Source organism: Caloenas nicobarica, chromosome 4 (genome assembly GCF_036013445.1).
Source record: "Caloenas nicobarica isolate bCalNic1 chromosome 4, bCalNic1.hap1, whole genome shotgun sequence".
Classification (NCBI taxonomy): domain Eukaryota; kingdom Metazoa; phylum Chordata; class Aves; order Columbiformes; family Columbidae; genus Caloenas; species Caloenas nicobarica.
In genome coordinates, this window is record NC_088248.1 from 70363804 (window position 1) to 70378283 (window position 14480).

The following is a 14480-nucleotide window of genomic DNA, read 5'->3' on the forward strand; positions in this document are numbered from 1 at the left end:
ACCCAAATGCCTTGGGAAGTCTGTGACTTTGTGTAGCTAGTCATTCAAACCTACTCTTTCTAAGGGGGAATTGCTCCTCTAGAATATTTTTAGAGAAAGACATTTCAAGGTACTCATTTAACATCTCTAAAGCTTGTCTCAACATGACATTTGAACAATTTGTAGGGATGAAAGCACCCATAATTGTAATTTTACAATATGAAGTTGCTTCTTTGATTTCCTAACACATTAAGTTCTTTTCCACAGGTCCTATAGTATGACCCTGTCATTACATTTTTGTTCTTTGATTTAGTGATTCCAATTCTTAGCAGCTTATCAGAAGTTTCATAGAATCTGGTGTTTATCGTAAAGATCTTGCTCTCAGGGCAACTGATTACATAAGGATGTCACATTTTATTTAAAAGAATAAGTTTCTAGTCCTCTGGGTTACAAAGCAAATTTAAAACACATCTGAAATAGCCTAGTGGCTTGCAAGCCAGTAGATAAATTGAAGGAGTGTTTCTTTCTGTATGTCATTATTTTCAAGTCAGTCTTAAAATGGTAGACTCTTGTAAATCTTGTAAAATGGCAATTATGAGTGATTTCCTCCATAGAAATTGTTCGGTGTCACACTGAGACAAGCTTTAGAGGAGCCTGCTTCATGATTTCTGGATATTTGAAATTGGCACTGCTGTATCTTGAAATCTGCAGCCATGAACATTTCAGTGCTTGGGTCTCCCTATTCAGATATTGTACATTTTAATGTTACAGTATAAAATCCTTAGTTTGCATTTATCTTTATGCTCATCCCAGACAGCTTCCTAAATATTACTCACAGATATTGCATAGACAATGTAATTACACCAGATTAAAAAAACCCATCACATTGATTCCCTCTTTCACTCAAAGGCGTTACTGGGCATCTTGATTTGCCCTGGGTGTCCTGCACTGGTTTAAAGACATTTCTAGTATTTTATATTTTGTAGGTTTGTCAGTTTTTTCTCTGCAGAGTCCAAATCCATTATCATATCCATATCTATCATGACTGTTTTGTAAATTTGTGGCTTTGGTTGAAGGTATCACACCATATTTACAATGCAATATATTTTTATCCAACAACGACAGAATAGATACTAACAGTAAACAGAGATAACTTCTGTGAAGTGCATGGACCATAAGACCTCAGTTCCTGTTTTCCTTTGCAGACCAAAACCACTGTTTCTCCAAAGACATTTGTCTAATTGTGCTCTTTGTTGCCTGTGTGGAGCTACGCTGCAAGTCCCAAAGCTTTCCCAGGGAAGTGCCAGTGCTGGAAAATGCAGCATTCTGGCAGAATGAAGCCATTTTTCAGGTCTGTGCTGGTGCTGATTCCCAGGGCATGCTCGGGGCCAGACGAAGCTCCAATGCAAGGGGGATCAGGGCTGGGGGCTGCATTTCAGCCAGACTTCATGCCTCACAGGTGGGGAATGGAGACAGCAGTGGGTCAGCCAAGGGAGGTGAAGGACAGGAGGGGAATGGTTGGGCTAGGCAAGATGTGTACCTGTAGGACAGAAACAAAAACATATGAGAGCTGCATCCTCAGCATCTTAATAGGGTGGTGTTCAGTCCTCTACAGAGCGCAGAAGTAAGTGGCTGTCCTGCTAAGGCTCCTCGGGTCACCCCATTGAACAGCACAGGGCTGGGTATTCACATCCTAAGGAAGCAGAGTGATGCTGGTGGAGACTGCCCTCTTAATCCCACCTAAGGTGTCCCCTGAATATGACCCTAAAAACTAAACTTAGCTGTAGAAGGTGCAAAAAACGCCTAGTCCCATGTTGGGTGTCCCTGACCCTAACAGAGACCTTGAGCTGCTCCTGGAATAACAGACCAGATGAGAAAGCAAAATTTCTGGCACATGGGAAATGTCCTTGCTGTCCTTGTTTGAAATTTGATTGTGGTTTGAAGCGTAGTGAACCCATAACTGTCTGAAGCTTCTCAGGAGCTGAAAATTTGAAGAAAATAGCACTTCAGAAACAATGTGATGTGATGCTTGAAAATAAAATGTACTCCTCGGACCCTGAGGCTGTCTGGTGGATCTGACAGGCTTATGTTTCAAAATGCTGATGAAGATTCATTTTTAACATACACACCAGGCCCTTTTCCAGCAATACGTGTGCAATTACAATTCCCTTTTTAGTAGAGATCATATAGAGAAGATGCAATAGAGTGCAATATTTTTGATGCATACAGTAACTTAAATTGAGGCAAATAATGCTATGACAAGCACTGTAGAGTGAAAAGGTGTTACATATTTTAAAATGAAAGTCCCAATTAGTCAGGAACACTCATCAGTAGGATTATTTCCATGCATGATGTCTGGCATTTTTTTAAGTACATTTTTGGACCTGGGCCAGGGAACTGTATTGATTTTGATGAGTTTTCCATTAATCACAATGAAAGATTAAACACTTGGTTTTGGGGAGAATAACATAAGTAAACAAATTATTTTGATTTTCTATAAAATATCGCATTGGTCCCAAAGGCCAGCTGGTCCAGATTGTCTCTTGGGGTAAATGCTTAGTTGCAATTAGATGTCTGTGAGACAGGAGATGGCATTCTATAAATACTGCCTGACTCTGACCATGGCCATGGCAGGGTGATGCTCGTTCCTAAATTGGATCAAGTGAACGCTGATATGTGAAATATGCTCTCTGCTCTCCTTGCCTGCCCCTTCTCCCACTACCCCTGCTCTGTTCTCTGTGATTGCATCTTACCATGCCTTATGCCCCTTAATGCCTGGATATTTTTAGAACCATCATCATGTTGAAGGCGTGGTGATAATCATATGTGTATAGACAAAATATGTGAAACCATGTAGGTTGATAGCATGCCATCTTCTATGGACATTTATAACCTGCTTGGAAAGGCTCACTAACGAAGTGGCATATCTTACTAATTAGTCTTGTTGCTAATAATAGTAATCTTCTGGTTTATAGTGCTTTTTCTTTTTTAATCTGGAGCAGGTGAGGACCACCCAGGGTCCATGACCTGCATGGGGTTCATGAAGCAGTTAGAAGTGCGCACCAAAAATATAAGTTGAAATGTGAGGCACATAACTGTCCAGATGAATGCACACTTTGTATATGGGTTAGTTCTCTATGAGAGCAATATGCATGCATTCGGTCATTTCTGCACCTTACCCTGAAACTTGGGAGCTGTGTGTGCCTGGGAGGAGTTGGGCAGCATTGTCTGGAAGGCTTCCAACACACTTCATATATTACTCATGGGAATTATTCACTGTGACACTAGAGTAATTTGGGTTGAAAACCAGCAACTGTCTAAGAACAACTGGAACAATGTAGGACAAGAGGCAAAGAATAGTCATGCAGACGAAATTACAAGTAATATTTAAAAGTATATTCTTCCTTTAGTGTGACACCATTGACATGAGCAGTTACCTTATACTGGGTTCCTATGTGCTGTTTTCAATGGGACAACCTACACCTTCTTTGACGTAATCTTGCTAAGGCACATGAATGTACAAAATACCCTGGACATGAGGTACCACCTGCCAATATCCCAAGTTGTGATTCTGATTCTTCCATTAGCATCTCTTAGATTCCCCCCTTAAGCCTCTTGGACTTTTTTTTTTTTTTTCTCCTCATTCACTCACATACCAAACCAATGCCAAACACTCTGCATTTACCTTCAGTCTGGAGTCAAAGTCCCGTGACCATACAACTCAACATAATTCAATGACAGATGACTTTAGTTCTAGGGGGTGACTGCCAAAAGGCCGTATTTCTTTGCTCATTACAAAAAAAGCTTAACGACTTATTCCACCTGTCTTGAACAAATATTAGATCTCTCACCTACAATAATGCTTCACCATCAACTATCAACAAAATAATAGAGTATTGTAGACTTAACCAACCAAGTAATTTCACCTTGCTAATTGTAAGGTTCTTCTGTTAGTTTCTATATTAAGTATGAAGAAGAAAAAAAAATAGGACAAATACAAGTTTCTAATGAGCTAAAGAAAAATCAGAATGTTCTTGGAAGAGACCGCTGTAAGTTACATCCCTATGAAATAACAGGAAGACTGAATGAGGAAAAGTGAAGTCATAGTAGTTATTAAGGTAGGACATAGCAGCAAAGTCTTAGATGAGCAAAGTAAGCATGGACCATGGCTGTGTGGAGGCAGGCTGGAAAATGCAGAGAAATCAAAATTGTATCTTCAGGGCTACATCTGGTTTTGGTGAAGGCATTTGAACACACTCATTTGATGTCCATAAATCACAAGAAATCTGCCTCCTGGGACTTTTCCATAGTAGTAAAACTGTAATTTAAACTCCGTGAATGAGAAGACTAAAAAGCCAAAGAACAAAGCCCTTGTTGGTGTGGTGCTCAACTAACAGCAAGTGATGTGCGTTCTCCAGAGGAAACGTCCATGGATGTTGAATGAGGGCACACCCGATGATAGAAAAATGTAGGTATCTCACATGGTAATCCAAGAAAAAGACAAGCTGAACTTTGTTTCTTCATGCTGTGTTCTCAGGAACAGGCCTCTAACCTTGTTGTGGATGACTCATTTCCCACTTGTGTTTTGGATGCCCTCCAGGAAGCCCTGGGGCATTGGGTGATGAACCTGGAGGAACCCAACACGGTGGTTCCACCATTGCCACCCTCTGTAGACCCTCAGCTCTTCACCCCACCAGAAAAATAAACTGGCATAAGTTCAATAACATGGAAATGAGGACAACAATCCTATGTAGCTACAGTTGTAACTAGCTTGTATTTTAAAGCCTTAATTTCACATTGTCTGTAAGTTTGGGCACTTAGGACAATGAAGGGTCTTTATGGACAGTTTGAAGAAAAGAGATTTAGCTACCTTTTCATTTACATGATGGGCAAACAGAACCAGTATTCATGGAGTTTCAGGTGCTGCTTGGAGAATTGTAAGTACATGGTTTGTAAGTACAGTTTTAGTCTCAGAACTGCAAACAAGCAGCACTGTGACCTGCAGGAAACAGGTTGATGTTTCTGCTCTGATGGACTCTGGGAAAAGGGTATCCAGTGCACACAGAAGAAACAGCTCTGAGGCAGGAGGCACAGGGCTGGGAACATCATCAGCTGGAGCTCCTGAATAACCCCATTTGAGAAGCATCACTGGTCAGACTCCACAAAGAATGGATGGAGCAATGCAGGGATCAGAGCAAAAGGCAGCATCACAGTTTCCAGTGAGCTTGAGCAAAAGGATCAGATGATTTGCTACACAATGAGAGACAGAGAATGGCCTTCCAAAGAATACTGCAGAAAGCTCACAGCACTGGGATTTGAAAACTGCCCCAAATTCACAGATCCTCAAAATTTTCCCAAGATTATATGGAACTTGAAAGAGTCTTAACAGAGAAGAACACCTGAAAGTCTCATAAAACACCTCTTTCCTGCAAGCAAGGCAAAATGGAAAAGAATTTGCAGTGAGTGTGTGTCCAGGTCAATGGTACAAAGGTGAGGGCCACGGCTGTAGCAGCGAGTCCCTTGCCCATGGAGCAGACTGTGCCCAACAGGAGCATGAAGACAAGATGTTTTCCAGGAACTGATCTGACTACACTGATTGTTAAACTCATATCCAAAAGCAGAGGGTGAAGTGAGGAAACAGTCAGAAGTCGTTTAGTACAAAATTAAAATATGGAGAGTGGAATTAATCAAATTGTCAAAGACACAAAGCGAATAATTATGTTGAAAAAGTATCAAGTGACCAAAGGAGAGGCAATCACATTGTCAGAACAACTGGGATCTGTTTGACAGCTCTGAAACAAGTCCTTTGACAGTCAGTGATTAGTGTCCTAACCAATAAAGCAAACACCAGTTGGTATCTTCTACACACCACTCATTCATGCTATAGTTATCTGTTCGTAGATACACAGAATTCACAAGAAAAAAAGGCAAGTGGATGCAAGGGAGAGGGTATTCTCATTCTAATATCTGCTGGAGGCATTATGCTGCCAAAAATAAATAGCCTTAGAATTTCTAAAAATTATAGAACTTAATTTCCTTACTCAAAAATGTTCCTCCTAATCCAGGAAATTTAGTATTAAACCTCATCTTGAAAGTCAAAGAGTAATTGACCACAGAATTAATTTTATTGATGGCTTTGAAACAAATGGTCTTATTTAATTGGATTTCTTGTGTACAGGCAAAATGAAGTCCGGATGATTATTATAATGAACTGATACACATACTCATTCTTTTAGAAAGGTGTTTTACAAATGAAAACAAATATGATACAAAAATCTTGGAAAGAAGCATGTGTAAATATGATTATTAGCTCAGATTTTTAAAAGATTTGTCTCAAAATAGCCAAAATAATCCATAATCCTGCAGTCAAGGAAGAACCAAAACTTTAGAAAACCATGCTTAGCAGCAAAATGAAATAATCCATTCATGTTCGAATATACACATAGTTTGTACTGAGAATAGAAATGAAAGATCACATTAGAAGTTTTGAGCAAAAGATAAAAAAACTCAGCATACACTAATAGGGAGAAAAACTGGCTAAACTAGCCAAACTCTAAATTACAAGAATCATAATTAACAAACTAAACTTCTACCAAGGCTGCACAGGGATTGTCCCCATGCTGTTATGCGTTTCCATCATGCATTGGGTGAGACACTGGAACAGGCTGCTCAGAGAAGCTGTGGATGCCCCATCCCTGGAAGTGTTCAGGGCCAGGTTGGATGTGGTTTAGAGCAGCCTGGTCTGTTGAAAGATGTCCCTGCCCACTGCAGTGGGATTGGAAATAGATAATATTTAAAGGTCCCTTCCAACCCAAATCATTCTATGATTCTGTCAATGCAAAAAAACCAAACCAAGTCCTCACAAAGTTACGTGATACCAAGACTGAAGGGCAGGTTAGCGGAAGGAAGATAGAGTGCTGATATTGAGCAAACATGATTGTATTGATCAAACACGATTGTATCATTAAATGAACCGAGATGGACAAGATGACTTTTATCATGAATGAATACAAATGCTATATTGAGAGTAAAAGTCTGTAAGATGGTCTCATAGGCCAGGGCAGAATTCTCTGGAAAACTGCCTTGGAAAAGCACTAGGAAGCAGTAGTGGATATTTAGCTGGCTATGGCCTACTATGATGATGCAATGGTTAGAAAGGCTAAATGAGACTGAATATCCATGGTGGGTGTCAGTTGCTTGGGGTCTTCCTGTTTGGGGTCCAGAATTCAAGAAAGTTGGGGTCCAGAATTCAAGAAAGTGTCAATAGATTATGACTCTGCACATACCTAAAGGATTGGTAAAAATGCCTTGGTAAAACAGCCATAAGAAAAAACATCTATGTGGCATATGAAAAAAAAACGGAAGGTGACTGAGTTGTTTGATCAGTGGCTAGCAGAATTCTGACACTGAAAGAGCTCAATGTGGTGGACAAAGGTACAAGAGTCCAACCACAGGGAGATGAGGTCAGATAGGTTCAGACTAGGAGCTGGGTGTGAACTTTCTACCAGTGATAGAAACCAGCAACTGGGACAGTTTGCCAAAGATGACACTGGATGTTTCTTTGCTTCTTATCTTTAGAGTCTTTAAATCAAGACTAAGGTGTTTTTCAAGAAGACAGTCTTATTGGAACAGGATTCTGGGAGGGCTCACATCGCACCCTTGGGAAGGTGTTAGACTAGAAGACTAGGATCATTAAGTTCTGGTCCTATCAGTCACAAATTTGGAGTCCAGACTGTAATCTAACACATCTTTGTATGCCTCTGACTTGGAAACATCTTGTTATTATGCCCTCAAACATTCCATGTAACAAAATGTCTAAGAAGGAAAATTATTTGCAAGTAAGCAGATATTAATTATTTTTGTTGTGATTAATCTGAATCCTGGTTCTGTTCTCACTGACTTCCCTGGAGTTTGAGACATAGCGAGTGACCTTGCTCCATTGAGTCAGTTGCTCAGATTTAAACCGGGAGGGCAAAATTAGTGATCAGCCTGCGCTGAGAGTGTCTGGTTGCAGTTTGTGCCATATGTGCATTCCATTTCCAGAGGGCCTGCGAGAACAATTTTGAGGACATCTGTTAGCAGTGCAGTCCCACAGGAATGCTCACAAGTCACTTGTGAAACAGACTATTTTAATTTTGAAAATCCTCTGCTTAGTCTACGAGACAGGAGATTTTCTCTACGATTTGTTAGAGTTGACTCTGCTGAATCCAACTGCCCCAGCTTTGGCACTCCATCCACAACCCAGTCTTTAGAAGGAAATAGTCCATCTTTAGTAGTCAAGGTGTCCAATTTGCATTTCATTCATTCATTTCTCATTTGTGCTGCCAAGTGTTGTAAGGTCTGGTGATACCTCTAGTCTCCCACACAAAATATTTTTTTAAAACAGGAAGTGTTTGAAATTAATCATTATAAGGGCTTTTCCATCTTTCACAAACCCCTTCTCGGCTTTACAAACCAAATATATTACAGGCCCAGTTTTTAGAAGACGGTATTGAAAGGTTCATGGAAAACTTCAGCTTCCTCATAGTTTGAAGACATTCTGAAATTAGAATATCTCAGCCAAAATGTTTGGTGATCTAAAAAAAGGTAATTACCTCTCCCCACAAACCTTGCCTCAAAATATCTTCGCTATTGACAGCTCTTTAGTGCCCCCTCATGATGATTTGTGTTTGACAGCATAAGCAAGAACATGAGCTTTCGGTTAACTCAGGAGTCATGTTTGATGTGCAAACTTTTGCACTTCTGTGCTGCCGGTGACACTTTGTAATGCAATAAACACATTTAAAAATTATAATCCTACCATTCATGTCCGCCCCTGCTACAGGAATGGAGTGCAATGCTCTTGTACAATACTGCTATTGCGAAAGAGGACAAAACCCAAACTGTGTAGAGTTTTGGCATGTTAAATTTTATCAAATTCAGATTAAAGGAGATGCTTTCTTCTAATTCTCTGTTCTTGGTATTATTTCTATTGCCCAAATCTGTCTAGTTTTTTGCAGGAGGCTTAGAAAAATAGGAGTGACATCCTAAGCCTATGGATGCTGATAACAATAATTCTCCTGACTTCAATAAGTTTAGGATATTGCCAATGACTCAGCCTTAAAAAAGAAGAAAAAAAGTACCTTGCAAATTGTAGACAAAGAGTGGGGAATGAATGGAGGACAACAACAGGAACTGACCTGGCTTTACTCTTTTTAAACATATATAATATATGCCTAAGACTTGTAGATGTGCTGGTGTATATATGTGTGTGTTTGTGCATTACGCAAATTCACAGAATCACAGAATAGTTTGGGTTGGAAGGGACCTTTAAAGATCATCTAGTCCAACCCCAACCTACCTAATTTATACATTTCTGAGGAGTCAGCATTTGAGTGGTGGTTAGCAGAGCTCAGTGAAGATTTCCAGGAAAAATAAAAGTATTTTACAAATATTAGGCTTGCTTTCTGGCAGGTCTCAGTGCTGGTGTTGATGAGGTGCAGAGAACGCTCCCCACAGGTCCATTTAAAAATACTTATCAGAAGCATTTTGTAATGAACAATCCCCTCTTTGCCTCATCTTTATTCCTCCGCTCTTCTAGAAGATATTGTATTATATCAACATACTGAGCTAATATGATGTTCCCAGCACAAGGCCACACATTGACTGAAAAACTGTTTGAACATTTCAAGTGCTGTTATTGTTCTATAAAGAATTTAGTAACTCTAGCTATCACTGCTACATCTTTACCAAAGGTTATTTTAGTTCCAGCGCTGATATTACAGGGAGCTAATCAAACAAGCAGCATCTCTCTGAATATACTGTTCATCAGTAAAGTTGTATTTTAGACATGAAACTGGTCTTTTGGCCTAAAGAACTTGGGTGGTTCTAGCTTTTTTTTTTTTTTCAGTGAAAGTACAAGTGGAACTGTCAAAGCTCACAAATAAAGGACTTCTTGGAAACTGGCTACTTTTTCACAATCTTCTCTCATGGTTGCTTAGTGGACCAGGAAGTTGGGATTGCCTTCTCAGGAAAAGTTTCCAGAGCAGTTTACCTGCTAAAATAATGCATCTACAACCATGGTAAAAGTAGTCATCTGTTTCACTACTGACACTTCTCCATCATTTTTGAATTTGCTAATATCTCTGGATGAGGAGCAGATAACACAGAGGGAATAATAAAGTATGTCTGAACAGTAAGAGACTGTAAGCAGTACCTGAGAACCATTTAGTGTAGCTGTTTCTATATTATAAGCAAGACACTTTCTGGAAAAAGGCCTTTAAGGACATAATGTAGTGCAGAGGAAAGTCTCTGGAAACAGGAAGTGAGAATTCTGGAAAATCCGCATCAAAAAATTCAACCTGATACACAACTCCAGATCACTTTACGGAAAAATAAGAAATCTTTAACAGGAAGATACACATCTTGGAGATTTTACAGTCCTTTGAACTTGTGAATCATCTGAGGGACTCCTTTTCCTAAACAACCGCTCTATTTATACTTGCTTCTCAAGATCTTTCAGAGGGAAGAAATGTAAGAAACTTTAGATGAAGGACCACTGTGCTGAGTTGCTGATGGGGAATCATGCCATGTCTAGCAGGATACAGTGAGCTTGAGAAAACGTAGTGTCAGCTGTGCTGCAAAGTAGTTCAGAAGAGGTAAGAGCTGAATCACAGCTTCATCCTGCCATCCCACTGGGCTGCAATCCTTTATGGAATAATTGTACATATGCCAATGGGATTGCAAGAAAGGTGAAGTCAGTGTGGAGATTTGAACAGTGCAGTGGTTCTGAGAAAGGGCTGCAAGATGTATTTATTCCTAGAAAAGTGATGAAACTAATTTAAACCAGCTTCAGTTACAAAGCAAGTAAAATCAAGGATTCAAAAATTGCTGCGCTGGCATCTTGTCTCTGCAACACATGGGTCACATAAACCACATTACCAGCGCTCGTCTATGTGGAGTGTTTCAAAACCCCACGAAGTGGAGCACACTCCAGCTGTTGGAGCTTCCTCACAGCCTTCAGCACTTCCAACACATCTCACGAGTCTGTCGATTCTTTAATTCCTTATTAAAATATTAAGCATCAGTTCCAGTAAGAAAATTTTATTCTGTAGGATATGGTAGGGAAGGTTCATGTTCATTCTTTGCTCTGTCACAACCAACCCTTTATTTTGTTTTCTCTTAGCCGATTTCTCATCCATGACAATATTCGGTCTCATATATTAGGGTATTTGTTTCCCAGATTGCCTCCTGTGAAGGACTTTGTCCTGTGCCTCTTGAAAGTCCAAGAAAGTCACATCCACTCTTCTGGCAATGTATTAAAAAAAGCTCTAGTAGATTAGAGAGACAATTTCCCACCAGTGAGTCCAGACTGAGTCGTCCCCATTCTTTCATGTTCATCCAACTAAACTTCTGGTTTTGATTAGTTTCAACCAATGCAGCTGGCACTGGAGAAGGGCTCGCTGGTCCACCATCCTCGCATCAGCCCTTTCTAAAATACAGATATGACATAATGAGAGGCAGTACATTTTTGTTAGCAACTCAGCTGCTTTTTTCTTAAATTCCTTCAGTTCTCTTGGGATATATACCTTTCACTCTACCAGCTTGTGGCTCTTTAGCTTGTTCAATGCCTCATGTTTTAACATCTTGCTGTCTACAATTTGAGCCTGAAAAAATACACGTGGGGCCAATATTTTCCAGCATTCTCTGTGGCCCAGACTGATATTAATAAATCCTTTAGCTCTGCTGTAAAGGTCTTTATGCTCCTCAACACTTGGTTGTCACCCTGGCACTCTGTGGAGTCTCTCAGAGGCTTCCTGTTCCTGATGTGGTGAAGCCTGACGTTGTTGGCTATCTGCTGCTCTGAAAGCACCATTCCATATTGTATGTGCCTTTGTATATGTGCCTCTATAGGACTGCATTTCCATTTTCTGACCTTTGGCACTGAGGCGCACTGCTCTTCTCATTCACAGCATGTGCCTGAAATAGATACTCCTAAAATGCACAGTGCGCATGCAAAATTGGGACTCCTTGAAAGCCTGGACATGGCCAGGTTCTGCTCTAAAATGAATAATGAAATAATTCAGATCCCCAGTCACGGCTTCTTTTGAGTGTTTAGTTACTACAAAACGAAACATCAGTCTCTCGATGTTCACTTGCCAAGATGCCCGGCTTGAGGAAGTACGTTCTCTGGAGAAGATATTTCTCTCGAGCTGATAACACTGAGCCAACAATTCCTTTCAGAATTGATCTCAAAATAAACAGCACATTCTTCCACAGGCTCGTATCAGTTACAGCTGAGAGTGAAACACACCCAAAGAAAACAGAGCGCCACAGGGCTGAGCAAGCTTGATGGTACAGCTAAGCTCTGGAGGAGAGCTGGAGCCCCTGCAACCTTTGATTTCTCCAGAACCAGAAGGGGTATTTGCCCACCAAGAGCTCAGGATATATACTTTGCTAAATGAAAGTGGATGCACAACCTCCTTGTCAGCTTGCAAATAGTTTCTGTTCTAGCTCCCTTCTTTATGGGTGCACATTTCCTTGCCTGAACCAGCAAACACCGATTTCAGCAGATGTTATGCAAAATGGAGAGGATGCGAAGTGTGGGTGTTTGTTCAGAAGAGCCAGGGTTTATCCCCCTAGGATGCTGGAGGTTTTACGCAGAGCAGCTGGCCTGGCCTCTCTTGGTGGGTGAGACAATAGGTGTCTTACACTCTTTGGTCTGTCTCTCAGAGAGGAATTTATCTGCCCTACAAATGTTTTCAGAGCTGCTTTCCATGGTGTGGCTCTCCCTGTGCTATCACAATTTCAGAAGAAGCTCAGACCCATGAACCATGCACTCAGGAGAGATTAGATAACATTTAGTGACACTATTTACAGGGCAAAAATTGCAGAGTTGGAAACAGAAGACGACGAGAGATGTGGAGAAAATGTCTCTGGGTACTGTCCTGACCCAGCTTTCCTTTTTGAATTATTAAAATTATTTGTGTTTGTAATGTTGGACCAACATGTCATTAATCTTAATCCTTCCTTCAGGATGTTGCTAACAACTGGACAGGGATTGCTAATGAAGAGTGGCATCCTTGTTTGGATGGGACAGGAACCCATCACAGGGGACAGTAACTTCAGGCTGATGTCAAAAGTTGTTTATGTTCAGACATTGTCTGCGCTGGGCTGATGGGCACTGGCTCGGTGTTGGCTCAGGCATTTGACTGCCCCAATACTAAGGCAGTGGTTGCCATACCTTTGCTGCAAACTCCCCCCAACCCACGCGGTTAAATTGGCAGTTCCTGTCATTTTCTGACAAGGTTTTTCGCACAGTCTAGTTATCCACAATACTGGGATCCCCCAGTCCGGCCCTGAGCGCCCAGGGCCCTGCACTGCTCCGTAACCTCTGGATTTTTCTCAGGAAAAAAAAAAACCCTGCTCTTGGTTTACTCGTTTCAGTCACTTTCTGCCCCCATCCAGTCTCAGGAAGCTGGGGGACATGAGATAGCTGCAATTGCCATGCTGGCCACGAAGAGGACAGACCTACTGGGTCAGCCCCATGTCAGCTTTATACTGCCGCGCTTCATTTTCTGTGCTTTCAAATCCCTCGTCTTCGTACTTGTCACTTGAGATAGCAGGTAGGAAGGTGCACAAATGTTTTTATAAGCAAACACAGATCAGATTGAAATGTAATTGTTCAATCACTATGATTTGCCTCTCTATTTTTCAGTGTGTGTAGCTGGATGTGATTTGTGACACTTGGTTTAGATATAATCTCTTACATTGATTTAGCATGTCAGCCTCATATTGATCCCACGCTTAGGTCTTGTCACTTGTAGACAGTGCAGACTGTAAGCTTCTCTGCCGATTTGAGGGCTGACATCCAAATCCTTAGTATACACCATCATCCTTCCCTGATCATGTTCTTGTAATTGTTTGCCTGGCTTATATCCTGTCCCAAAATGTGATTGACTGAAAATGGGGTTCCTTTCCTTTTCTGTGTTTCCAAGTTTTCTCTTCATGTGTCTTAAATGCCTTTACTGATCTCATCCCTCCAGCCTGTATTGACATGTGAGCAAAACTGGAGGATCAGAAAATCGGCTGAGCCACATCTTCCATCAGCCTCCCTGGGCTCATCCATGCAATGCTGCACTATGGCAAAATTCCTCTTTTTGCTTCAGTATCTTGTTTCAGATGACGATGAAAGTAATGACTTGTAGGTGAAATTTGTTGTCATCTTGTATCATTCAGCATCGCTGGAAATAATCTGAGCACTCCAGCACTCCTCAGGCATGATGTGGATGGGTTTTGAGCCCATTGTATCAGACTGGAGCACTGTAGAGATACTTGCTGTAAAGAGGGCACCTTCCTGTATATAATTCATGCCATCAGAATGAAATGAAATGAAATGAAAGGAAACAGCATGTTGCTAATGCCATTTGGCATTATACTGGATTTAAATAATCTTTCGGGGGAAGAGAACACATTTTTTACTTTAAGAGAACCAAGCAAGCAAACTAATTCTTTACATTTTG